The sequence below is a fragment of the Marmota marmota genome, unplaced genomic scaffold, assembly GCF_001458135.2.
Source record: "Marmota marmota marmota unplaced genomic scaffold, marMar, whole genome shotgun sequence".
NCBI lineage: Eukaryota > Metazoa > Chordata > Mammalia > Rodentia > Sciuridae > Marmota > Marmota marmota.
The window spans coordinates 34,039,417-34,067,147 of NW_025999932.1; positions in this window are offsets into that span (position 1 = coordinate 34,039,417).

Below are 27,731 nucleotides of genomic sequence, written 5' to 3' on the forward strand. Positions count from 1 at the left end.
CCTTGAAAGTATGATATGGTCAAAGGGTGAGTATGAAAAAAAATCTCTCTAGATCAAGGTCAGTGTGCTCTGAGGCCTTCAGGGGCAGCAGTAGGTTACCAACTAGAAAAGAAATGTGTGTTTCTCTGCCTGTGAAAGGAAGGTGACACTAACCGAAGGGGAAAAGAGAAGTGAAAATAAGGGTAAAGAAATAGAATATATAGAATATATGCAAATTCCATTTTTTAAAAAACTGCCTTGTGAGAGTGAAAAAACAAAAACACAAAAGCTAAACTAAACCAAAAAGAATGCACCCCCTCCCCACTCCCCAACCAAATAGATTGTTTGCATTATTACACAGTTAAGCTAAAATGGTTAGCTGGTGGCTTCTTGCAGACACTATCTTAATTAGCAGTTTTTAACTTGGTCTTAGAATACATAGGCTGAGATTCTGGGGAGGACCAAGTAAAACACAATGAGTCATGGATCAGAACCATCCAACTCGCCTGCAAAGGAGATGCTGTCTCAAGGCTGCCAAAGCCTTTGGCGTAAGGCCTGATGTTATATTCGGGAGTCAGCAGGGTGGGTGGGGGAGAAGACGCCTCCCCTGTTCTTGCCGCTGTCTGGTGGAGTTGGCAGTGTTCTTCGTATTCTAAACGAAGGAAAGGAACTGATACTGCCTTCCTCTGCCTCTGATAGTACCTTAATTCCCCAATGCTGAGCCATGGCCCAGGGGAGCAAAGCGTAATAAATTACCGATTTGGAAACTATGCAAGATCAAACCTTATTTTCAAGGCAATAGGAATGAAAAATATGCTTTCAGAATCGAGGACGACGGATGCAGGCGTTCTCTGCATTTCAGCATATGATTAGAGAGTCAAGGCAAAGGCAAATGAAACCTAAGTCACTGGCACCATCTATCAGGAAATGCCACCACCATCTTCTGTGGAGTTCAAAACTAGTGCTTCTCACTCAGCCACACAGGAGGAATTTGTGGCTTCCAGGGAGGCATCAGGCTTGTTTGAACCACACATACATGGCTTATTGAATATTCTTATTTGAAACCCAAGTGGAAAGACACAGCAGGAAGTAAAATAGCCCCTGCCCCCACCTCCTGCCACCTTGCCTTTTCTACACTGATAATTCCACCTTCCCAAGTCGGCACAGCAGGTAGGCACATCCTGTGCAGATGGGCAAATACTCCCACATTTTCCTTCTTGGAGCCCTTTTCAGAAAGAAGAAAACTTTCTTAGCAATCAGGCCTTGGATTAGGAGAATCAGAAATGGAAACCTATCCCTGCTCCTTTACAATCGTATCTCAGCTGAAAGGGAAAGGAAGTGGGGGGAGCTGGGTAGGTGGAGGCTCCTGGAGGGAGCCCCGTCTAGCCTGGCAGTGCTCCCCTTTCATCCTCCCCAGGGGAGGCATCACCCTTCAATCAAGAACTCAGGCAGAGAGCCCTGGAAAAGTGGTTTTTGGACACATCTTCCTACCTGTCACCAAAGGCTCATCTCTTCCATGACATATGGATATTTTAAGACCTGCAAGTAAATATGCTAGGCAATAAAAGGGCTGTTTGTAAGCTCAGAGTGGCAAGTGGAAAATTCTGGGGGATTTTCAAAGCCCTTACATTGAAGGAGATGGGAACCTACAATCAATCTTTGTTAGTTTAAGAAAGAACCAATACCATTTTCTGGGAAAATGGCGCTAACCTCCCAGTTGGCTACATCCTACATGCCCCCGCTCCCGGACCCGCCACCTTCTTTTTCTGTGAAATATATGTGCATACAGGTTTCCCTGGAAGTGAGCCCTAAGACTGAATCTGATGTTGTTTATTTGAAATGATTTAAAATAACTATTTTTTTTGTGAACTTTGAATGCTTGAATTGGGAAAAACTGTTCATATACAGATATAGGCACAGTTAATGGCATTCCTGACTTCAAAAAACAAGTCTTCCTTCAATCGAGGCCCCTGAAAATGGCATTTGTAAATGATGAATTTGTGTATAAAGGAACAATTTCCTGTAAATCAATGTACCTTACTTTAGATTTCAGTTTAATATCAAAAAGCCCCTGTCCCTGGAAAACAAACAGCATACAAATTTTCTCTGATCTTCCTAGCAAAAGGCCATATGTTATTTGGGGTGATTTATCTAGGCTTTCATTCCTTTTTCATCGGAAACCTGTATTTCACAATGTTGTTCCAATTACACTAATACAGCCGAATAAATATGGAATATCTGTGTTGATAATAAATGGACACAGACTGCTTCTTTGGGCATTTTCTTTATAGGAGGCATTCTAATTGACAGATGCTTTTAATGATGACATTGCCGTAAAATGGCTTGGTTTTTCCAGTTTCAGACCTTCTCAGAGCTATTTCAGCTATTAGAAGAAGAAAAATAAACAAGGGCTGCTTACCATGACTGAGGACAAACACGATGGAACCAATCTACAGAAAATCCTCTTTCAGTTTCAGCTGCACTACCAGAAGCAGCAAGTTGAATCCAGTCTCCCTTTTTAGGCGTATTAAACTAGCAGGTTTTGGATCGCTTTGAGAGAGTATTTGTAAAATTGTTGTATGAGTCGTTCATCGTTTTACAAAGAATAAGGGCAGAAACATTTTCTTACCTAATGGCTTTTTGTGCTTTCAGAAATCAAATTCCTGACTCCATAAAATTTAGGCATTAGGGAGGAACATTGTCGTTTCCTGCCTCTTGGGAATATCTGAACCAATTCCGAGGAGAATGGAATGCACCAAAGAGACCATTTTGACTTCGGAGCACTTAATTACATCCGAGGAGCTGCAGGGTTTTTTATTTTTTTCAAAGTTCCCAGAGGGGTGGAGAGCAGTAAGGATATTGGAATCAGTACATGGAGTGCTCACTAAGTGCAGATGACTTAGCACAGGGGTGCTTTCCATTTGTTAGCAGAGAACAGGACAAGGTCAGCAAAGAAATGCAAGGGCTAGTCCTCAAGTCCAGGCTTCCACCTGGCAGGGTGGTGATTTCCCGGGAATTTTATATAGAAAGAAACCCTCTCTCCTCTAACCAACATAAATAGGACGTGAGCTCAGACTAGGATTTTGAAACTCATTTCTTTAATATCTTCTTCTTGCCAAAAGGTCTTATTCCATGACTATTTATGTGACACTTGGCAAGTTGTTCTATTTGGTTCTCATTTTGCCTCCAATAAAGTGATGATCATACTTTTTGCCCTAAATAATCTCAAGAGGGTCTTAGAAGCATAACTACAATCATTTATATAAATTAGTTTTTCTTCTTGTGTTAAAATAAATAAATATAAGATACTTTATATGATTCTTATTTTTATTTTCAGTAATGAGCCCCAAGGTGTCCATACATAGTACTGTTTGTAGAGCATCTTTATATGCTTTATACTAACATTTTATACTAACCTTTGTAAGTATTTACAAAAATGCTAAAACACAAACCAGATAGATTTTTCCATTTCACAAATAAAGTAATAAAGGACCAAAATGATTTATTTTAGGTCACACAATCCAGGGAAGAGGACTTAAGATCCATGATCTAGGATAAATTTTCAACAATCTTCATTTCTCTTACGTGCCAGTTTTATCAGAGCACTAAATCTGTCTGTACTTCCTGAATCATGCTGATGAAAATCTTAATATTCTGTTTTTCAAGTATTAACATTTTAATGTAGAAGTAAGACCATGACCAGTGTGTTGGGTTGCAAGTTTCGGTGTGAAGAATTGGACAACATGCTAACACTCAAACCTTGCTACCTTATAAACAAGCTGACTCGATAGGTAGGAAATTTCTATTTCCAAATTCATAATGGAAAGAAGTATTAATATTCAAGTGTTTAGTCTGTAGAGACCTTACTGAATTTTTCTTCCCAGCTTACTCTTTAATAGTTCTTCAGAGTCTTTTTGTATAACATATTCTCACTCCTCTGGCCTCAAGTTTAAGTCCCATGGTAGACCCCTCATCAATCTCCTGGGGCCAGTCAGAATGTCTTCCCTGGGTGTCATGGACAAAGAGCGGATTCAGTCTTTCAATCTTCTCCATTGACTGGTCGGTAATATATGTATTTCTGGGGCTATGGATGTGACCACGTGAATTCCAGAGCAGCAGACACTGTGAGAGAAATACAGAGAGGGAAGGGAAGGAGAGAAGGAGATAAGAAAGGAGAGAGAGAAAGAGATGTGTGAAGTATCTGAAGTATTTGAAGTAGAGCCTTGGAAGAAGAGAGAACCAGCAGGAGTCGTATGGATTTCTCAATCCTAATTCCAGAGCCTTCCTGGGCACTTGAGGTATCCTTGCCCTTGGGTTCGGGATGCAGCCCTGAGCCCAGTTCCATTGTGCTTCAGATTACCTTTCAGTCCAAATGAAACAATCATTCAAAGCAAAGGCCTTCTCAGGCACAGCATTGGACACCCAGCTCTTCAATCCAGGCCACGTGTCATAAACACAGTGAAGCACTGGTATAATCATGTGGAGTTCAGAGTAGAAATTACATGGAGGAAATGCGGTCTGGTGGTTAGAGTGGCAGACTCAAAAATGTCAGGAGCTTTGTTTCTGCTCTTGATACGGGCCACCAACTCTGGGGACTTGCCTGGTCCTTGGCTTTCTGCTGTCACCCCCAGAGCTCAAGAGATCAGTCAACTCTTCAGATGAACATAGCTTCTTAAACCCTGGGTTCTGACAGTAGAGGATGCCCTTACAGTGGAGAAGTTGTATGCTGAGTAGAGGAAAAGGTTAATTTCACAGTTGGCCTGTACTCCCTTGTCTGCAAAATAGAGGTGAGTGTACAAAGTTAGGCTTGACACGGCTAGTGGGAGTCGAAGGTTACCTTCATTTTATTTTGGGATGTAGTTACCAGCTCCATATAGGAGAAAACAATACTGAGGAAGGAGTGGTGGGGCTGACAGTTTTTTCTTGGCCTTTGGATGAGGGCAACTGCTATACTTCCTTCCCTTCTGCTTCCATTTATCTTCCAGAACTATGAGGTGGTGGCACCCTTTAGTCAAAACTCCTCTGTGCTTCCCTTTAGGATGTTCCCATTGGCTCAAAAAAAAAAAAAAATCATGGGCATTCCTCTTTACAGATGACATGATTGTCTGTGGAGAGAATCCTCCCTACACTGAAATATTTGGGCAAACATTAAACAAAATGAGTTCAGAATGTGTGCGCCGGAAAGTCAACAAATGGTGTGAAAAGAAATAAAAGAATGCCGCTCCCCCCTCCCTGCAAAAGGAAATAAATCAGAGATGATCTAGATAAGCGGAGAGACACATAGTCATAGAATTGAAATTTTAATATAGTAAAGATGTCTGTTCTAAATTAATCTATAGCTTATGGTAATTCCTTTCAAAATACCAGCAAAGTTTTGTCGTACACGTAGACAACCTAATTTTAAATTTTGTGGGGAGAGATATAAACCCTAGAATAGCCAAAATAATCTTGAGGGGAAAAAAAAGAATGAAGAGAGAGGAATCATTCTACCCCAAATTAAGGCTTATTGTAGAGGTAGAGTGTTATTGTTTAGATGTGAGGTGTCACCCAAAAACTCTTGTGTGAGGCAACTGAAAGAAAGCTTAGAGGTGAAATGATTGGATTATGAGTCTTGACCAAGTCAGTGTGTTAATTTACTGATAAGGATTAACCGGCTGGTAACCATAGGCAGGTAGGGAGTGGCTGAAGGAGGTGGGTCCCCAGGGGGCAAGCCTTTGGGGTACTTATTTTGGCCTTGTTGAGAGGAGCTCTCTCTCTGCCTCTTGGTGATCATGTCCTGACCTGCTTTCCTCTTCCACACTATTCTGCCATGATGATCTCCCTCCCCTGCACCTCTGAGGAATGGAGCCAGCTATTTATGGACGGAGACCTATGAAACTGTGAGCCTCCAAATAAATTCTTCTTCCTAAAATTGTTCTTGTTGGGTCTTTTGGTCACAGCAGTGAAAAAGCTGACTAAAACTTACTGTAAGCAAGACTATGTGGTATCATCAGAAGAATAGACACATACTTGAATATAACAGAATAGAAAATGTCGAAACAGATCCATACAAATAGACTCCGTTGATTTTTGAGATGAGAAAGCAGTTTGATGGAGAATATCTTTTTTCAACAAATGATATTGGAACAATTGGACATCTATAAGTAAAAAACTGAACCTCAACCTAAATCTCACACCTTGTGCAAAGATTAACTCAAAATGGATCACTGACTTAAAATTGAAATGTCAGATTATGAAAGATTTAGAAAAGAAGCATAGGAGAATTTTTTTTAGGAATTTAGAATTGATAGAGATTTTAGCTTTGGTGCCAAAAGAATAATCCATAGAAGGAAAACTCAAAATATCAATACTACCACCAACAAACTTGCTCTGCAAAAGACCCTGTTAGCAGGATGAACATACAAACTACACACTAAGAAAAAGTTTTTCAAACCACAAATTTGAAAAACTGAATAGTATGTAAAGAGTACAAAATACTCTCAAAACTTAAAGACCCAAATAATCCAAATACACAATAGGGAAAAGATATAAACAGACATTTCACCAAAGAGGATTTACAGTCAAATACACATATGAAAAGATGCTTGGTATCATTAGCTATTATGGAAATGCAAATTAAAACTTTCATGAGATATCACTGCACTTCTATGAGAATGTCTAAAAAAATAAGTGACAATATCAAATGACAGAAAAGATACTGGATCAATCATTTATTTTTAGAAAGAACATGTAACTACTCTAGAAAATAGTTTGGCAATTTCTTATAAAATGAAACATTTAATTTCTGTAAGACCAGTAATTGCAGTCCTTGGCATTATCCCAGAGAAATGAACATTTATGTTTGCACCAAAACCTATATATGAATGTTTAGAGTAGCTTTTGTCCTAATAGTCCACATGTGAGAACAACCTAGATGTTCTCAGTAGGCAAATGGTTAAACCTTTTGTGGTACATCCTTTTGCTAAATACCATTTCGCAAAAGACAGAAATGCTTTATTGATTCACACAACTTGGATGAATCTCGAAGGAATTATCCTGAGGAAAAAAAGCCAGTATCCTAAAAGGTTACATAATGTATTATTGGTTTCCTTTGGCTTCTATAATAAATTACTACAAACTTAGGAGCTTGAATAATACAAATTTATTACTTTATAATTCTGGAAGTCAGGAACCCAAAATCAGTCACTGAGCTCCTAAAAAGTGTTGACAGGGCTGATTCCTTCTGGGAGTTCTAGGAGAAAACCCATTCCTTGCTTCTGGAGGATGCTTACATTCCTTGGCTTATGGCCCCTTCCTAGTATCCCTTCAAATTGTCCTTCTATCACCATGTCTACTATTGGTACATCTCTGACTTTCTTGTTTCCTTCTTATCAGGACATTTGTGATTTTTTTGGATTCACTTGGATAATTCAGGATACCCTCTTCCTCTCAAGATCCTCAGTCACATCTGCAAGCTATCTTTTGCATAGAGGTTATATATTCAGAGATTAGGATGTAGACATCTTTATTGGGCCATTATTCAGCCTGTCATAATGTTGCTTAATTACATTTATGTAACACTCTAGAAATAGCAAGATTAAGCTGGGATGAGAGGAGGAACAAAGTGGGCTATCAAAAGGCAACATGAAGGATGCTTGTAGTGATGGAGCTGTTCTTCACCTTGACTATGATGGTGCATATGCAAATCTACCTTTGGATAAAATTGCATAGATCCAGACACACACACACACACACACACACACACACTCACACACACACACACACACACACACACACCATATAAATGCAATGGAAGAACAATGGAAGAACTTTGAAGTAGATGGCTGGTTTGTGTAAATGTTAATATTCTGCTTTCAACATTGTCCTATCGTTCTGCAAGATGTTATTATTGAGAGCAACAAGATAAATGGTACATGGGATCTCTTTGTATTTTTCCTTATGATTGCAAGTTAATCTATAATTGTTTTAAAATAGAAAGAAAATTTTTAGAAAGCAAACACATAGCTGGGCTTGGTGGTGAATGCCTGTAATCCTAGTGGTTCAGGAGGCTGAGGCAGGAGGGATCACAAGTTCAAAGCTAGCCTCAGCAGCGAGACCATATCTCTAAATAAAATGCAAAAAAAAAAAAATGGGCTGGGGATGTGGGGATGTGGCTCAGTGGTTAAGCACCCCTGGGTTCAAACCCTGGTACAAAAAAAATCCAAACACATAAAACAGGAAAACATAGTAATTATTGTAGAAATGCAATGATAATTTAAATAAGTGGATCCCTACTCCAGCTGGTAAGCAGAATTCTTTATGGGAACAGTTGGAGGATACAAACCTCTCGACTCCATCTTAGACCAACTTGATTAAAATTTTGTAAATTAAAAACTAAAGATATCTGTCATTAGAATCTTCCCAAGGGATTTGTTATCAGCTAAGCTTGGACATCACTGTATTATACTCTGGTGCTACTTTTCTTCAGTTTTGCATGTAGTCCTTTTTGTTTATAGAAAATTTCAAGAAGCATATGGGCCCAGCTTGCTAAAATGATATGGGAAGTATAGACCATACCTATACTCTTAAGGTGAAATTCCCAGTAGGAATGGAAGACACTCAGGACACTGGAGTAGACCTGGGCTCCTGGCCATATAGAAAGAGAAATAATGACTTCTGCCAGCAATATTTGGTAGGCAATGAAGTAATATTATGTTATATTTATTGTGGGGAATTAAAGAATTTAGAGAACTTAATCTACTGTAATGTGCCAGCCTTGAGGCATCTAATGTTAATATTTATTATATTAATAAAATTTGATATTGAATCCAAACTTCAGGGACAGAGATGTAGCTGATTTGGTTTGAGAACATCTCATTCTCTGCCCCCATGATTCCACGTTCTTTTCTCTCTTGACACCCTTATCAAAATCTCATGAAATCCCATAGCACCCAATTTCTCAAACTTTGAAACCTAATCCTGAATGACTGGCAGCTTTTGAGTGTCTCTTTCATGTAACTCTCTAGATCAGAGCCTCCAGGTCTGTGGGGGCATGAACCTTCTGGGACTCTGACCATTGGCACACAACACACTACAGTGGAATGGTGAACCATTAATCAGCTAGATAAAAGGGGTAAAGAATTTAGTGTTTTTTGGATATACCTACAATTTCCTGCAGGTGAAGAATTCATACAATACTGTACTTAAAATTCCAATACTATTCTCTTCGGGAGCTTAATGAACACTTTGGGAACTACGCCAACGTTATTCTCCCATATCTGCCCTTTCATGCCTTGGGGATAAAGACCAAGATTGTTCCTCTCCAGTTCATTGTTAGCTGCTATTTTCCTGCGTCAAGGGCTTTCCCTTGGCCTATGAAGCTCAACCCAATACTGTCACCACAGTCTCACTTTCCTGACCAACATCCGCACTGAGTGTCTTGGGTGTGAGATAATGTTTAATCAAATCAGCAACAACTTGGCTGTGAATCGAACCACTGGTGAATGCAAGGATTGTGTCTCGTCCACCTGGCCTTTTTACTGTAGGATTAACACGTGGAAATAAGGCTGGAGATCCTGTGACAACGATCAGATTTACCATAAACACTATAATTTATTCCTCCCTGGAGACTTTTAATAGGGCAGGTATTTTATGGCTCTCGTGTTTTGACTCCATGTCATTTATAGAAGTAGAGCATTGAATGGGTTCTCAGTTACCTCTCAAAGCCTTAGCTGGTTTTTACTCCCAGTCCTGTACTTCTGGTGAAAGGCTGGGCTCAATACCACCACCATTGCCAGGAGCTAATCTCTTCATTTTATTTCTTGATTGTGGGTACATTCTTACCTTCATAAGAGCTTTCCCAACTTTTTTTCCCCAGATTTTCTTTATATTGGCTATGGAATAGCCCTGTGAGAGGTGTCACAAACACCACCTTTGAATGTATAGAATATCTCCTTTGGGTGTGAAATGTCTCAAAGTGCATAATAATGCACATTGGGACGCAATGCTTCTGAAAACTGATCATGGCATTTCTCTGGGACTACCTGTCACTCTAATTTGTTTGAGGTCCAAGTTGATGTCAACCATGGAATACATGCATTACAGCCCAGAGGGTGAACACTAGGGAACAACAAGGCCCTGCACACCTGGTCTCTTTCCCCAGATGACCCCATGTGGCTCCATGTGCAGATCTTCTGTATGGTCACCCAGTTGTGTTTGCTTTTGGTACTTTCCTACAGTCAGAACTTTTCCTCTTCTGTTTTTTCTTTTATGCTATTTCATCTTCATATTTGTCCACTGACCAACATGAACTACATGCCTTACCCTTTGAATGCCCCTTCCTTTATACCATCATTTCAAGTTGCTCTTCCTCTTTCACCCAACAAATGTTCATCAAGAACTTAGTCCTTACCAGTTGACATGCTTCATTATTGTACCCTTTGGTGAATACACAAGCCTGCTTCCTGCCTTGCGGAGCTCACAGTCTATTGAGCGAGGCACTCAATAAACCGAAGCCAACAAAGAGGTAAGAAAGAAGGCTCCAGGAGAGAGAATCATAGGGAGGTGTTGACACTCACGCTAAGACCTGAAAGATGCGAGGTAACATGTCCTAAGGGAATGAGAGTGGAGACAGGGCACCTGGAAGAAGGAACGGCATGGGGTGGGATCTGATGCAAACTTCACAAAACTCCTTCTGGCTACGAGTGGAACGTGCGCAATGGGAATACAGGAGGCCATGGAAGTGGTCCAGAGGGAAAATGAGCAGGGGGCCATGGAAGTAGTCCAGAGGGAAAATGATGGAGAGAATGGTGGCAGTGAAAATGGACAGCGGTGACAGTGTTGGATCGGATAGAAAGCATGAGGGAAAAGACCAGCCATGGAAGGATCATTCCCAGGATTCAGTCTTGAAAATTAGGAATAAAATAAAAATAAAAGTGTATTTAGGCCAACCTAGTGCCAGACTCCCAAGAAAAGATCAAAACGTGTTTGTTCCTTTTCTGTTTTCTTTAAAGACTTATGATTCTTTCTGTATACCACTTGGTTAACAGTAACTCACATACTGTCCAGTGACATCTTTTCCACTGTTTTTTAAATCAGAGATACTGGAATATGTCATCAGATAAACTTATCATCCTAGGAAATAGCCTACATAGATTTTTTGGTTTTTGGGGGTGCTGGGGATTGAACCCAGGGCCCTGTGCATGCAAGGCAAGCACTCTACAACCGAGCTATATCCCCAGACACCTACATAGCTTTTTGAGGGAATAGTATTTTCTTTTTTGGGATAGGTAGGCCATTATGATAAAAGGGTAGCAGCAACCAGAATTCCTCTTTACATCTTCAATTTCATTTAATTTTCTATTCTTGATTAAATATGCATTTATAGTCTAAGGTAATGTTAATGTCAAGTACACTCCCAAAGGTGCAAGGCAGATGTCAAGCATAATCCTTACTCATGACTGTGGACCTGGGAGTAAATGACAGACTGCCCCCAGTGAGACGTGCTGAGGCTAAGCTGTATGTATGGCCATGTTGTCATAGTAAGGCTCACTGACATAGCCAAGGAGAAACTGAGAAATCTGATCTCAACTACTGTAAGCTGAAATGAGGTGAAAGTGTACATGAGCTGTTAGAGGAGGAGAAAGTGTGAAGGCTGTCCTCCATCATCTGTGGTTTAGATTGCTTGGCTGGAGGTCGCAGATCAGACCTGTGCGTGTACCTGTGCATTTCTATACAACTAATGGAGATCTGAGAGTCTGACAGATGGACCTGTAAATGGCTTAGTTAGAGTGTTCAGAGTGATATCCCATCAGAGATCAGTCCTGGCCCTGGAGATGTTTGAGCAGAAAAGTTGAGAAAGACCATATCTAATATGATGATGAATTTGAGATGATGAACTCATCTGAAGAGGTATGAGAAAGCCCCAGTGTCCATCATCAATATTCCATGAGGGAAACCTTTCATTAAGAAAAAGACTGTCTGGGTTGGGGATGTAGCTTAGGGGTAGAGCACTCACCTAGCATGTTCGAGGCCCTGGGTTCAATCCTCAGAAACACAAACACACGTGTGCGCGCGCGCACACACACACACACACACACACACAAAAACAGTCTTTATATAAATACTTTTATTGTATAAACATGTCCAAAAGTTGTGAAATCAACTTACTAGTTAAACATTCTGCTGTGACCAAAATAGCAAAACAACAAACACAGGTTATTCAATTTTTCCACTTCGGAAAAAAAGAAACACAGGATCAATTCAACCCATAATTTAAGCCTGTGATCACAGTCTGTTTCTACACTTGAGGAGCGATCTGAATGATGGGCGTTGGCACTGGTCATTTTAGTCATTTAGAAAGAGCCACAGTCTGGTCCATGCCGTGGGGAAAGACTGTGACTAAATTACTGCAGCTGAATCAACTGACTGAAAAATTTGGTGAACTCAATTAATTATGGCATGGCCCTTTATGGAAACCACACCATTGGGACATAAGCATTGGTTGGCTCTGCCACTTGTCTAGGGCTGACGAACGCTTCACCAGTTAGACTGCATTTTGCGGTCCTTGTCAGTTCTCCTCTGGACACATATATGCTCCGTTGTTTTCCAAGTCCTAAAGCGAAGATGAATATTGCCAGACCAAAAGTACCAACTGTTTTCAGTTCTGTGCTTAACCTACAGGTCCTAACTTCATCCTCAGTGACACTCAGACTGGTCATGTTCCTCCACATATTGGAAGGAAAACACGTTGGTCAGGAAGACCTTCCAGAGTGAGGAGTTTTATAACATTAACACTCAACTATAAAAGTAAAATGACTTTTTGCTGATCTACTGGCATGATTCCTTTTCTGCAGAATTTTAAAGCTAAGAATGCCCAAATAATTCATTGCTAATGCTTAGTTTCTTACTCTATTCAAAGACTTTTCGAAATTTATGCCTTTCCTGGTAAAGTAGCCAAATGTTGATCACCTATGATCCTCTCCCCTGTGGCCTCTGCATAAGTGACAGTGCCAGGGTTGCTCAGTCTGGACTTCTGTTTGAGTCACTGCTGCTTTCCCATCCAGATGAGTCTCCTGATTGATTTTACGTTTCTCACAGGAGCTGCACATTCAAAGCAGTATCTGGTCTGAAGTTGTACGAGACCAACCTGCATAGCCAGGGCAGGTGTAGCTGCTTTGGGAATTGTGTGCTGTTCTAAAATGAGAAGACAGTGCTTCTCTCGGAAACTTCCTAGATGTTGGCCAGGACTTTAAAGTATTTAATATGGAATATGAAACCTCAGGCAAATCTGATATTTGTTTCTCTAGACATTTTTGGTTGTCTAGATCACGCTAAGATTATTTCTTTATTACTTTTTTGGTAACTTCCCAGAGCAAGTTAAACTCACTACTTAGGGTCCGCACATCATAGTGGAGATACTACATGTGTATATTCTTTCAGTTCAGGAATAGATCATGGAACGGGTATCTGTAAGTTTCTGAAGGAATATTTTTTTGTCTGAAATAATCCAAAGCCTTCTCAATTATGGTATTATGTTTGACAACAACAAAAGAGATTCAGCAGTGCTTGCTATGGAAATTTCATCAACTTGTTTGTTGCTTTTCTTTATAAATCAGATGTTCCGCTTAACTTGTATTAGCAACAGAAGACCTTCTAATAGGCAAGGACTTATTGACTATGCCACACATTCATTTCTCTTGAGAAAGACACTTATTAAGTTTATTGAAGTTTTTTAAAAAAGAAAAGAAAGCGAATGCCCTGGATTCTGACGCTGGGGTCTCCTACCTGCTAGTCATCATATGGGTGAGGTGAAGGTCGGGAGTTCTTGAACAGAAGGTTACTGTGTTAGCCAGTTTCCCATAGCTGTGGAAAAATGCCTGAGAAAAACAACCTGAAGGAGGAAAGGTTTATTTTGGTTCATGGTTTCAGAGTTTTCAGTCCATGGTTGCCTAGGTTGGTTGTTCTTCGGCCCGACTGAGGCAGTTCACCATGGTAAAAGCCTGTGGCAGAGGAGACTTGCTCACCTTACGGCAGCCAAGAGCAAACAGAGGGGGAGAGGAAGGGGCCAGGGTCCCAAGATGCTCTTCAAGGGCATGGCCCCAGAGACCTACTTCCTGCTGGAGGGCCCAACTCCAAATATTCCACCACCTCCCAATAGTGCCATTGCCTGGAAACCAAGCCTTTGTGACATTTAAGAGCCAAACCATATGAGTTACCTACCATAAGAGTACTCCTACAGCACTGTGCACACAGCTGCATGATAGGACTAGTCCCTCTGAAGGGAAATGCATTCTTGTGTGTTTAGTTCTTTCACTTAATGGTGAGGGTTGGGAAAGAGACAGGAAAAGGACAAGGCTAGATCTAAATCCCATTTAGGCCATGTTTTACTTCTGAGATACAGGCTAAGCTACATAACTTCCCCAAATCTTTATCACTTGGTTATAATTTTTAAAAAACAATCATATTAACATCACAGGGTTGATAAAGAATGAATATGACACACTTACCTGCTATATGAGGTGCTCAGAAATAAGAACATCCTCACCTAATTTTTAGGTTGTTACTTAATATTTAGTAATTGATATTTAGCCCTGTACCTGCCCTTAGGAGAGGGTGTGATAATGTACACTGAATAAATATATTGATGACTAGAGGGAGAAGAAGAAATCACGAAGGTTTTTGAAAAGGGATCTTATCTGGAAGACACTCTGTTCTCTTTCCCCCATCTGGCCTTCTTCAATGGAATTCCTAACACTTTGTAGGCATTTCCAGGGTTTGGACAATATTAGCACAGAGGCAGGTGGAATGTAAGGGAGAGCAGTGGCTTGCAGACACTCACTGCCTATTTTGAGTCAGTTAATTAGTTAATTGAATGAGTTAGGAACCACTGCTCTGCATGTAAGGCTTCAATTCACTTAAATGGGGGGAAAAACATGTATTTCTCAAAATTCTTGATGGTTTTTTAAAACCAATTTTACAGTATTCAAGAACATGTCCCCAGCTAGCCCACTGAGGGTGAAACCTTGTCTCTGTACTGTGGAAAGCCTCAGGAGGGTTGGGGAAGTTTTATATAAAACTCACCATTTTATAGTACCAAGTGCTTACCGTATGCATTTTTTAAGCTAAAAGACTTACCCATTTATCACTATTATTTAATTAGTTCTCCTCTTCCAAATAACATTTCTTTCTCTGTCTTCTTCACCTATTGCTTTGAGAGTGCAAGGTGATGAAAGAGAAGCCTCCCCAGAGAAGATTAAAGCATCATCTGTTACGAAACGTCTAATTTTCCGTGGTGAAACACTGTTCAGAGTACAGGTAAAGCCTTGAGTGGTTTGGCTGGTGTTTGCCAAGCCCAGAGCTTCAGACAGTTGAGAGTGCAGAACATGAGCCCTGAGGGAATGAGGGCTAAGGGATCCCATGTTTAGACAGATGGCTTTAAGCGGTGCCGCTGGCCAGAGAAAGCAAGAGTCGGCCTGGAGCACTGGGCCTCGGGGGAACAAGTGGAGACATTTGCACCAACCATGTGAGGTCATGGAGAGAGCCAAGTCCAACTACAGGATTCTCAGTCCTCATCAACCGCAAAGACTCACGACCAAAGGAGAGTGGTTTTACTCATAAACTGGATAAATGGCTTATTTTTCTTTAGAGTATTTATGAGCATGAAGTCATGTGAAAAAGGGTGTCAAAGTAAGAAGCAGCAGTGACAGATTTGGATGGGCTAGGGTGGTGAGGGGACTGCTTTGCCTACCTCCTTGTAATCTCCTGACCATTATGTGTTCTTTGTCTAGACCTGGTTTATTGACTAGATTATATTTTATGCATCAAGGACCCTGATGATTGATTACTGATGCCTGCCCCAGGATCAGAAAGAGAAATAGTGATCTTAGCCTTACTTACTGGCCCTCTCTGGTCTAGAAATCAACTTCTCTAGGCTTTACTTTCTTTATCTTGAAAGCAGTGCCAAAGTCATGTGAACTATTCTAAGACTATGGTATACCCAATGAAAATATTGTTTGAGGGCTGTTGCGGGCACATTAAGCTCACTTGCTTATAACACTGTTTTTATAATTCAAGAAAATGAAAGTATTCAACCTTTTACATTATTCATCATAACTCATTCATTGTGCATGGGTACGTGGGATTATAATAGTCCTGGTATTATGTTTCATTTGCATAATACAGTGGTGCCTGATCCAGCCTTAGGGACTCAGAGGCTTTCTTAGATGGGGTTTTGGAGTATAATGTCAAAGACAAACATTGCACAATTTATTATAGAAAAGGATAAAATATGAAACTGTCTTGACAATCTACCTCTATATCTATTTTTTTTAAAGTGAGAGATGGAGCATCAGGATCAAGCAGTGCACATCTGTATTTTAAACAGCTTCTCATTGCAAATAGTGTGTTTGATTGTAAGACTTTGAAAAAGTTAGTCAGTATCAAAGGGCTAGAAACATCTTTGAGAATTCATTTCATTTTCTTTTCTTTTTTGGTACCAGAGATTGAACCCCGAAGGGCTTAGCTACTGAACCACATCCCCAGCCCTTTTAATTAATTTATAATTTCCATTTTGAAAAAGGGTCTTGCTAAGTTGCTAAGCCTGGCTTTGAACTTGTGATTCTCCTGCCTCAGCCTCCCGAGCCACTGGGATAACAGCCTCCACCACTGCAGCTGGCTGAGAACTCATCTAATTTTCTAACCATCTCTTTTATTCAGGCAGGACTTCCCATAAAGGATTTGAAGAATAATTTCGCACAGTTTTCCTCTTTAAAGGTTGTAATGCAGATGTGACAGTCACCTTGGATAAACTGCTTCAGGGTATGTCCAAGTATTATGGGACCTAAAGCTTACAAATTTGGGGGGTTCCTTTTCTAAACAAAATGAATTTTAAAATCTCGTACTTTTTACAAATTTTACATAAACATAGATACATAAATGGAATGCTGAGGTCTCTGCTGAAGTTTGGGAAGGGACTTATATAAACGAGGCACCCTGAAGTGTCAAATATATCAGTTTTGCATCTTGGCAGTCATTCATTTGGCTAACTTCCTAATCCTGCTGGAATTAAGGAAATAGCTACTGCACTTGGACGCTTCACCTCAGTTAAGAAAGAAGGGAATGAATTCTGATTTCATTGTGAGTGGGCAAATGTTTAAAATTTGCTTTCAAAACTAGATGCAATTATTTAAAGTAGTTGTTTATACACGTGTATGCACAAAATTGATACACAAAGCATACTAGAAAGCATTTCTACAGTGAAATATCCTGGTCTCCAAAATTACCTCAATGTATTACTTTTCTCCCCCACCCCTCTTTTTCTCTTCTTTCTTCTTCTCTCTTTCTCCTTTTCCATCCTATTTTCTTCTCTTTCATTTTCGTTTTTAATCTTCTCCTTCTCCTCCACTCCCCCATGCTGTTGCTGTTCTTGTTTCTCCCTTTTTTGGTATTTTTTTTCCTCTTCCTTTTCATTTTGACTGATTATTGAAAGGTACAAAATATCACAACTAAAATGTAGACTAGAACAGAAAATTAGGTTCATTGTTCCTACAAAACATATTCTTATATCTTAAAAAAATTTAAGGGCCAGGTGTGGTAGTGCACACCTGTAATTCCAATGGCTCAAGAGGCCGAGGCAGGAAGACTGTGAGTTCAAAGCCAGCCTTAGCAACTTAGTGAGGCCCTAAGCAACTCAGGGAGCCCCCCGTCTCTAAAAAAAATATAAAAAAGGGCTGGGGATGTGGTTCAGTGTTAAGTGCCTTGAGTTCAATCTCCAGTACCAAAAAGTAAAATTAAAAAATGAAGAAATTTAAAAAAATTTAAGGATATTGAATACATTCAGATTAATTATGATTCCTCAAAAGGACCAGAAGGCCTAAGAGTTAGTCAGGAACAGAGTAAGGGTTACTAAGGGAGCAATTAAGTCCATATATGAGTACAGATATGAAATGTGGACATACTTGATGTTATCATGAAGTCCCAACACAGGAAAAGCATCAGAACATACAGAAGAGTAACAAATTCTGTTTTTAATTTTCTTCTTCCAGTAAGTGTTCTATTTCAGCTTTTCCCAAACTGGTTCTGCAAATCTATTTTGGAGGTTTGTGAATTCTTTTCCTTTACAAATTATCTTCCCATTGTTCAAATTTGGGAAGATTGTTTTACTAAAATTTTAAAACATGAAACACTTCAAGTCTCCGAAAACAATACAACAGACACCAAGAGAGCCCGGCCAATCAAAGTTAGCAGATTTGCTACGTTGTTTCTGAACTCTAATTTCATAAAGGTGTAAAATATTTCACATAGTAGTCAAAGCCCCTCTGCAGAGGCCCTTTTGCTTTCTTCCTACTGTAGAAAACAACTTCATGCTGAATTCACTTGGTGACTTCCTGGTCACCAAGAGAGAGAGAGAGAGAGAGAGAGAGAGAGAGAGAGAGAGAGAGATTTTTTTTTTAGTTCTTGGCGGACACAACATCTTTGTTTGTATGTGGTGCTGAGGATCGAACCTGGGCCGCGCACATGCCAGGCGAGCGCGATACCGCTTGAGCCACATCCCCAGCCCATTCCTGGTTGTTTTTTATAGTTGCATTTCATTAAGTTGCTCCAAGCATTCATTCTTTCATCACAAAAATGGATTGAACACCTACTGTTTATCCTTCTATTTCGATACAAATGTGAAGAACATACCAGGTACAAAACAAAAGCACAGAAAAGAGATTAGTGATCCAGAGATTAATGAACTAATCAGACATTCAACAAAGATTTGCCCAGTACCCATTCAGTGACAGTTTGCAGGGTTTTAAGAATACATGGTAAAAGGCAGGTGATCAGTTCAGCAATTTGGAATCATCTTACTCCAACGCAGTTTTGATGTTATTGTCAAAATCGGAGATAAACTGGGAACTGGGATTGAGGGCTGTGGCTCCCTAGATTTGTCTCAGGGTCTTTGTCATGACCTTGAGGAAGTTGGCAGTCCTGGCTCTAATGAGAGCATTGGTGAGTTTTGAATGAAATTTTTAAAAAATAACATTTTTTTTTCTCCACACAATGGCGTTATTAGAATAAATGAGTTTATATACTCAGAACCTCTAAAATAAATAATCCTCCAGATTCGTTCTAATACTTTATCTTTGTTCCCTTTGGACACATTACATTTTTGCATTTATAGTCATTAAAATGCCTCTGTATAAAAGAGTATCTTGAAAGTTATACCATGACCAAAGCAAAGGGATGGAAACATCATTTATTGCTATTATTCTATTATTTAACACTTTGATAACATACCAGAGATTTAAAAACTGTTATTTATACTATTTGAGACTTAACTAACAATTTAGAATATAAAGTTAATTTCTTTTTACTTTATTTATTTATTTATTTTTTAGTGGGATAAACTTTTTAGCAGGAAGATTGTGTTTAAGTGACGGCCACTACGTAAAGACATGAGATCTGACTGGACAGTTATAATCTCAGCAATAGTGTGCTGAGCTGTTGATAGTGATGTGGCTTTCAAGCTGAATCTTTTGCTCACACTTTACCTTGAATGGTTCACAGAGGCAGGATAGTTGCGTTTCTGTAGTTGCACAGAACTTCTCCTTGGACCTCTGGCTGAAACACAACAGACTAGGTTAAAATACAGAAGCCGTGGAAAGAGACATTTATTCACAGGTCAGCTTTCTAGAAATTCAAATCCTTATGTATTCCTTTTGCCTACTTACAAGATGTACAGGAAGTTAAAAAGGTTTACAGGCTACCACTGTTGAGCAAATTTGTACGTTGGTTGTCCAAGTTTATTTTAAGAAAGATTTTTTTTCACTTCGATGAAGATAACATTAATATTTCACTTGGTTTAGCTTTGGAATGATGTTGAAGAACACAGTGTTGAAACACAATGCTTTTCCCACAGTGGCTGTGACACACAAACACACAAGGACATATTTCTTGAAAGAAAGGTTCAGAAATGTGAGCATTTTTGGCAAAGCTCTCAGAATAACAAATTCATGATTTAGAACATTCTTTCAAATTAAAATTTGCAAAACTCAATGATCGTATCACCTAGGACTTGGAAGTCAGCTGACCATATGAAAGTAGTAATAAAATGTTTTTAATTAAAGTATTAGTACATGTGATTTTTCTGGGCAGGATATACCATTTAGTATATTCTAAAACCCTGAAAACAGCAGTATAAAGAGCTCTATTATGAACAAAGTTATTTAATCTTTCATATTTTATTTCTTCATGTGTAAAATGAGGATAAAACCAGCTTTTACATCACAGATTTGTTGGGGGTGTTTCATGAGCTGATACATGCAAAGCACCTGAACCAGACCCAACATAAACTAAGCATTCAACAATTGTTATTCATTATTATTATCAATATTATTATTAGGAGTAGTAATGCAAAACATTGACAACAGAAAGACAATCAGGCTCTTCTCCCTGTCTATTTTTAAGGCTCCAAGCATTAATTTAGAACCCTTCTTTACTTCTAGTTAGGATATTAGGTCTAAAACACTTAATTTGACTCTTCTGTTAGAAAGGTGTGATTATATATGTCAAAGAGAATTATTCAAAGTTTAATTACAGTTTGGATGAAGAAGTTGATTGATTGTCTTTTAGCAACTGGAATTTCTCTCTAAATTTCTACACCTTAAAAAATGAGCCATTACCTTATTATTAGAGCAACCAGGGTTTCAGTATGGTCTGATAATGGAATCTGAATCTTATTACCTTGGGAGGGAACTGATGGAGAGAAAGTTTGTGTGACAATGAAGATAAAACTTGTAACAGAGTCTCAGAAGGAAAAGGATGGGGACACTCCATTTGGGTAATTTGAAGAAAGATAAAAGAAATACAAATGGTCCCAACGTCATGCTGGCTTAACCTATGATTAATGGACTCCATAGTGTTGCAAAAGCACTATGCATTCAGTAGAGACCACTCCAAATTTGGAATATGGGTCTTTTCTCAGGTCAGCCAAATACAGTCTGATCTTTCTCAGGATGCTTAGCAGAGACAACTCCCAGACAGCCACAGACTTAAAGGAAATGATGGTACTCTGCAGAGTGCTGTGTTCCAAGCTGTGATTTTCAGTAGGGCAGGTGTATTAAATACATTTTCAAATTACAAATTTTTCTACTTAAGATGGGTTTTCCACATGAAAGACCATCATAAGTCAGGGAGCATCTGTATATACAAAGACGTCATTGGGGAGAAGTCAATCGATAATCCAGAAGTATTCTGGAACTAACGCCATCCTAAGCTTTCACCACCCCAGGCCTGGAGAGAAACAGAGCTGTTATTGGTCATGGAGATAGAGAGGGGGAAGGCCACTGCCTGTGGTGACCCTGCAAGGAGGGAGCTGGGGAATAACAACCAGAACTCCACCCTCCTCCTTCCCTCTGATCTCTGGGTTTGCTTCCCACTGGCCTTACCCAACAAAAAGCCAGGGGAGGTGGGGCCTACTGGTGTCCTTTATTCCCAGTCCAACTTCCTGTGGTGCATTGCCCATGAAAAAGGGGTGGAGCCAGCACAGTGTCACAGGCTTTAATCCCAGAGACTCAGGAGGCAGAGTCAGGAAGATCCAAAGTTCAAAACCAGCCTCAGCAACTTAGTGAGACCCTCAATAGCTCAGCAAGACCCTGTTTCAAAATAAAGAAATAAAAGAACGGGGGATGGAATTCAGTGGTAGACCCCTGGATTAGAGCATTAGACCTCTGGATTTAATCTTCAGTACATGGAAGAAGAAGGAGGAGGAGGAGGAGGTGAAGGAGGAGGAGGAGGAGGTGAAGGGGGTGAGAAGGAAGAGGAAAGGCGGAAGGGAATAGAGCATGGATCTGTAGGGCAATGCAAAAAAAAAAAAAATCTAATACAGGTATATAGGTAGTAAACCATCACTCATGATAAAGTTGTTGTCTGTTCTCTTCCTCCTCCTCAAAAAGCTGGACCTGGAGAAATAGGATTGCTCTTCAAAACTTCAACTCTTATAAACAACAATTTTAGAAAGAAACTGGTTAAAGCTACTGCGTTCGTTCTAACTAAATGAGCAATTTTCTTTCCAAATTCCTCCTAAATCTGGACTCAGCTTTGAATCACGAAGAATAGCAAATGACCCATTCCAGATACCAACATTAGTGGATTGGAATGTATTTACTTGCACTTAAGAATTTCAGGATCTTGAGTCATTTTATGATAAAATCATTATGGGTTCGCATACTTTTTTAAAGTGCAGTTTATTCAAGGATATAAACAATATGATGGATACATTTGGTTACTTAGTGCTAATCATTTTAAGCGTATCACACAAATATACATGGTCAACAATTAGTGTTTTTCAGAGGAGATGATACAGATTCTGCTTTTATTCTTGATAAAATAATGAAACAAAGACATATTGTTCTATAATTGTATGCCCTTGCCCAGTAATTTTAAGTCCCTTTTGTGTTTCACCAACAATTATATCTAATAGGCTTTAACAAATTAGAAATTAAATGTCTCACGTTTTTAGGAAAGGTCATATTTCATAATATCATATCATTATATTATCATTTATGAAATGAATGTGAAAAAAATTAGTAGAAATTGTTAAGGATTTAGAATGAAAAGAAACTGCATATAGTCATTAAAAATTTTATTATATGGATGAGTATAAATTTTACTACAGTCATAACAATAAAACACAAAGATGCTCAATAAAAAATATTGACATCAATAGGTTTATGCAAAATTTTACCTCGAGCAGGCAAAGCAGAATAAAAGCATTGACATCCAGCCAGCAGGTGACATAGAAAGGAAGCTCAGGGTACAAGATATCCATCAAGGATGTGGTTGCTCAAAATAAATAGAAAAGGGTCAGAAGCCAAATGGATATTTCAGAGTAAGCAGGGTCATCAAGAAGGTAGACAACACAAAGGCTTGTTATGCCACTGGAAGCAAGGATCAGCAAGGACACAAGGAGTAAACCAAAAGTCATGGAGTCCTGGACAGCAGGGTAAGGCCAGAAGCACATGGTACCCCAGAAACATGATAGGCAGGAATTATTGAAATTATAATGTCAATTCTGTCTCATCTCGGCTGTAGTAAGCTAGGCGCCACTGTGGTACAGGAGTCCTGTGTTTCTTGAATGCTGTCACTCAAATGCTTTGTCAGATGTTCACAATGATTTCAATTATATGTCTGAACTAAAATTTAAGTCACTTTGTAACATAATAATAACTTAATTATGCAAGTAGTATATAAAAATCAAAATTAGGAAAAATAAAAAGAGGGCTGGATAGTTACGAGTGAAGGAAAAAGAAGGTCACTTTAAAGAAACACCAGCTAATGTTTTGGGCACAGCTCTGGGTACCAAACTGGATTCCTGGTCCAACGGTGAAGTGTTCTCTAGTAGAAGTGGATGGCTTGAGGGCAGCTCCCTTTAACATCATTCAACTTGCTTCCTTTACTTGACTTCTGTCTCACTGAGCCCCTTTCGTTTCTGATCACTTGGCTTTTTATGGATTTTGTCTATAGAGGAGTAAAAGAAAGAACAGGAGGAGGTGCTCTGCTTGTTTGTGCCATGCTTCATTATAAACTCTTAAATTTCCATTTGGGTTATGATACATTAGTCATGCAGGGTTCAGTTACCATGAGTGTCTTAGTCAGTTTTGCATCTCTGTGACCAAAAAAAAAAAAAAAAAAAGGAAAGAAAGAAAAAGAAAAAAAAATGACAAGAACAATGTAAAGGAGGAAAAGTTTATTTTGGGCTATGGTTTCAGAGGTTCAGTCCATGGTCAGCCCATTCCATAGCGTTGAGGTTGAGGTGAGGGAGAGAACATCATGGTGGAAGGGAATGGAGGAGGAAAGCATAGAGAGAGAGAGTTCTGCTCAATAGGGACAAAATATGTATACCAAAGTCACATCTCCAGTGACCTACTTCCTCCAGTCACAGCTCACCTGCCTACAGTTACTTCCCAGTTAATCCATCAGTGGATTTATCCACTGATTAGGTTACACCTCTCCCAATTGAACCATTTCACCTTTGAGCATTCTTGTATTGTGTTACAAATAAGCTTTGTTTGTTTGTTTGTTTTCAGTACTATGGATTGAACTCAGGGGCACTTAACCACTGAGTCATATCCCCAGCCTCCTTTTTATATTTTATTTAGAGACAGGGTCTCACTAAGTTTCATAAGGCCCTGCTAAATTGCTGAAATTAGCTTTGAATTCGCGATTCTCCTGCCTCAGCCTCCCAGACTGCTGGGATTACAGGTGTGCTCCACCACAGACGATGCAGGAGCCAGGCTTAATGTTCTGATTGATCTTGTTTCTGAGTCTGTGGGGACCGGATTCCCAAAAGTGATGAGTTTGCTAAATTCGCCAATGTGCGATGCCCTCAGGGGACCTCACTGGGTAGTCTTGGCTAAGTTTGTCATTCCATTTAAATTGTATGAGGAAATCAATAAAAGTGACTTTTACAAACCCCACCAGTTGGGTACCTTACTGGTGAACTTGGCACGGTTAAACTTGCCTACTTACCTGTACCTTGATCCCTCGTAAATTCTGATCTGTCGGGATAATTGCTCAACATAAAACCTTTATACAAGTCAATGGGCTGAAAGAACGTGGACCAAATGTATAAAGGGTAAAGTTTTCTCCTGTTTTTTTCTTTGGAGGCAAGCTTTAACAGAGTAAGAAATTACCTTTGTCTGGATTCAGATATAAACTAAAGCTGGGGTAAAAGTAGAATGCTGGAAAAGAATAGGATAATTGGATAAGAAAGAGTAAAGAGGCAATGTCAGGATTGGAAATATGAAGCTTCATTGTCCATCAGCAGAGGAAATAAAGGAGGCTGAGTAAAACTCTGTTCATCACATCACAGGGTTGGATTACAGACTACGTCGGTGGGCTAGCATCTCACGAACTGAATGCCTTAGAAATTCTGGGGAGAATTCAACATGATTCTCTTTAAATTATTCCTATTTTGTGGATTTCCTAAAAGGATGGTGTGGTAATTTACAATACATAGCATGAACATAACAAAAGATAAATTCTGTTATATAAGTGTGAAGTGTGGGGCCACTTGAATGAAAGACGTCTTATATGCCCCCCCCCCAAAACACAACAAAAGCTGTCTTTAAGCAAGATTTTGTAAGGCATACAAAATCAAATATTAATTTGTGTATTTTTCTATCTCTATTAGATTATACTAGAACTTACCTTCAGCAAGGCAGGGAGGAATCTGATTCCTAGAGGATGGTGCTTGTTTCTCTAAGAGTAGCATCCAAAGAACTCAAAAACTTAATACCAAAAAACCAAAAACAAACAAACAAAAAACCCCCAAGCCAAAAACAAATAATCCAATCAATAAATGGGCCAAGGAACGGAACAGATACTTCACAGAAGAAGAAATACAATCAATCAATAAACACATGAAAAAAATGTTCATCATCTGCAGCAATTAGAGAAATGCCAATCAAAACTACTCTAAGATTTCATCTCACCCCAGTCAGAATGGCAATTATCAAGAATACAAGCAATAATAAGTGTTGTTGACGATGTGGACAAAAGGGTACATTCATACATTGCTGGTGGGACTGCAAATTGGTGAGACCAATATGGAAAGCAGTATGGAGATTCCTCGGAAAACTTGGAATGGAACCACCATTATTTGACCCAGCTATCTCACTCCTTGGTTTGTACCCAAAGGACTTAAAATCAGCATTCTACAGTGACACAGCCACATCAATGTTTATAGCAGCTCAATTCACAATAACTAAACTATGGAACCAAACTAGCTGCCCTTCAACAGATGAATAGATAAAGAAAATGTAATACATATATACAATGGAATATTACTCCACCTTAAAGAAGAACAATATTATGGCATTTGCTGGTAAACGGATGGAACTAGAGAATATCATGCTAAGTGAAATAAGCCAATCCCCCAAAAAACAAATGCTGAATGTTTTCTCTGATAAGTGGATGCCTATCCACAGTGGGGGTGGGGGTAGGGAAGAATGAAGGAATTTTGGATTGTGCAGAGGGGAGTCAGGGGAGGGGTTGGGGCAGTGGAGATGGGATGGACCGTAGAATGAGACCAACACTTTTAGCCTATGTATGATTACACTACTGGAGTGACTCAGCACCTTGTGCAGCCAGAGGAATTAGAAGTTATGCTCCATTTGTGTACAATGGTGCCGCAGTCTGGCTGGGCACAAAATCACGAGCCACCACACAGCTTGTAGATTCAAACAGCAACTCTTTATTCCCGAACTCACACCAGCCGTCTACAATCACGTTCTGGGGAAATCCACGTTCTCTGCCCAAATCCACCCCCACTGGGCTTCTGTCTCCCAAAAAATACTGTCTGAATCCCGTGAGAACTCAAGGGGAACTCAGGCAGCAGGATACGCCCTATTCCCAGCAGGAATAACCTTAAACCTGGAACCACCCTAAACCCCGATTATCCTAAACCGGGAACGCCCTAAACCCGGATCCGCCCTGGTCCTTGAGCAAGGTCACCTTAGATGCAATGTCACTGCAAAATGTCCTATTTCCACGAGTCCTTCCACTAAGCAACATGGGGTACGCTGGCAAGGAAATTGTCATACCTACTTGGCTAATGGCTCCCAGCACAATGGGTCAAAATGCACTCTACTGTCACATATAACTAATTAGAACAAATAATAATAAAGCATGGCTGGATCTACCCAGCTGTCTGCTGGGCTCTGACATCAGGAGAGAGTGGAAACAGCCCTGCAGTTTCACACCAGGCTCCACCATGCACACACTTACTTCTGTTCTTGAAGCCAAGGCATTGGGTACACAGGCCTCACCCCTATTGAGGTCTGGCCCTCTTTGAGGTAAAGATGTGTATAGCTTTACAGGTGTATACTATCCACAGCACCCTGTCTCCCAGTCCCAAGGACTTGGGAGTGCAACACCATTTATCTTTTTGGTCCTTATTGTCAAAGCACTTTGCCTGGTCATTCTCCCCTATTCAATGCTCATCTCTTTGTTTGCCTTCTCCGAAAGTGCTGAGCACTTCCAAACAGAAGCCTGTGGAGAAGGAATTATTTAGATCACTAGTCCTTGAAGTATAAAATAGCTGCACACTCTCCCCAAGGCAGCGGACTTCAAACCTCAGGCTCTAAAGACTTTGTTGTTCTTTCTATAAGGAAAGAAAAAGAGGAAATTTCATTTTTCTTCTTCTTTTAAACCATCTGCAATAGCAACATTGTTTTATGTAAAGAGCAACATTGATTTATGTAAAAATAAAATGATAAGACCCAAACAGGGAATGGAGGGGGATATGTATTATATTAGAAACCTAAGTGAGTTAATGAGTTAAAAGTTTTTAATCTAATGCAAATTTAGCATCTTAGCTAAGAAGGTAAAACCTCACTAATCTGCATTGTATTGATAAACCACATTTACTAATTCAACATTTTCTGTATAAGGTTTAATAGAACATAGAATTCTACAAAAGTTGGCTAAAGCACCACCATTGATTTTCAGGTGGAATTAACAGACACCTCTAACTGAGGACTAAATTAGTTCTTGGAAAATGGCTTCCAATTAGGCTTTGTACTTCGCAGGCTGCCTGTAGTTGGTTTTGAGAAATTATTCATTTTTCTAAATGAATTTTTAAAATTCAGGTTTTGGCCTGACTTGTTGCTTTAAAAACTTTCCTTTTCTTTTCTTTTCAACTGTCAAACCCAAGGGCTTAAACCCAGTAGGCAGGCTTAGGCAGGAAGCCATTGGCCCCTATTTCAAGTGGCAGAGGGAGGAGCAGA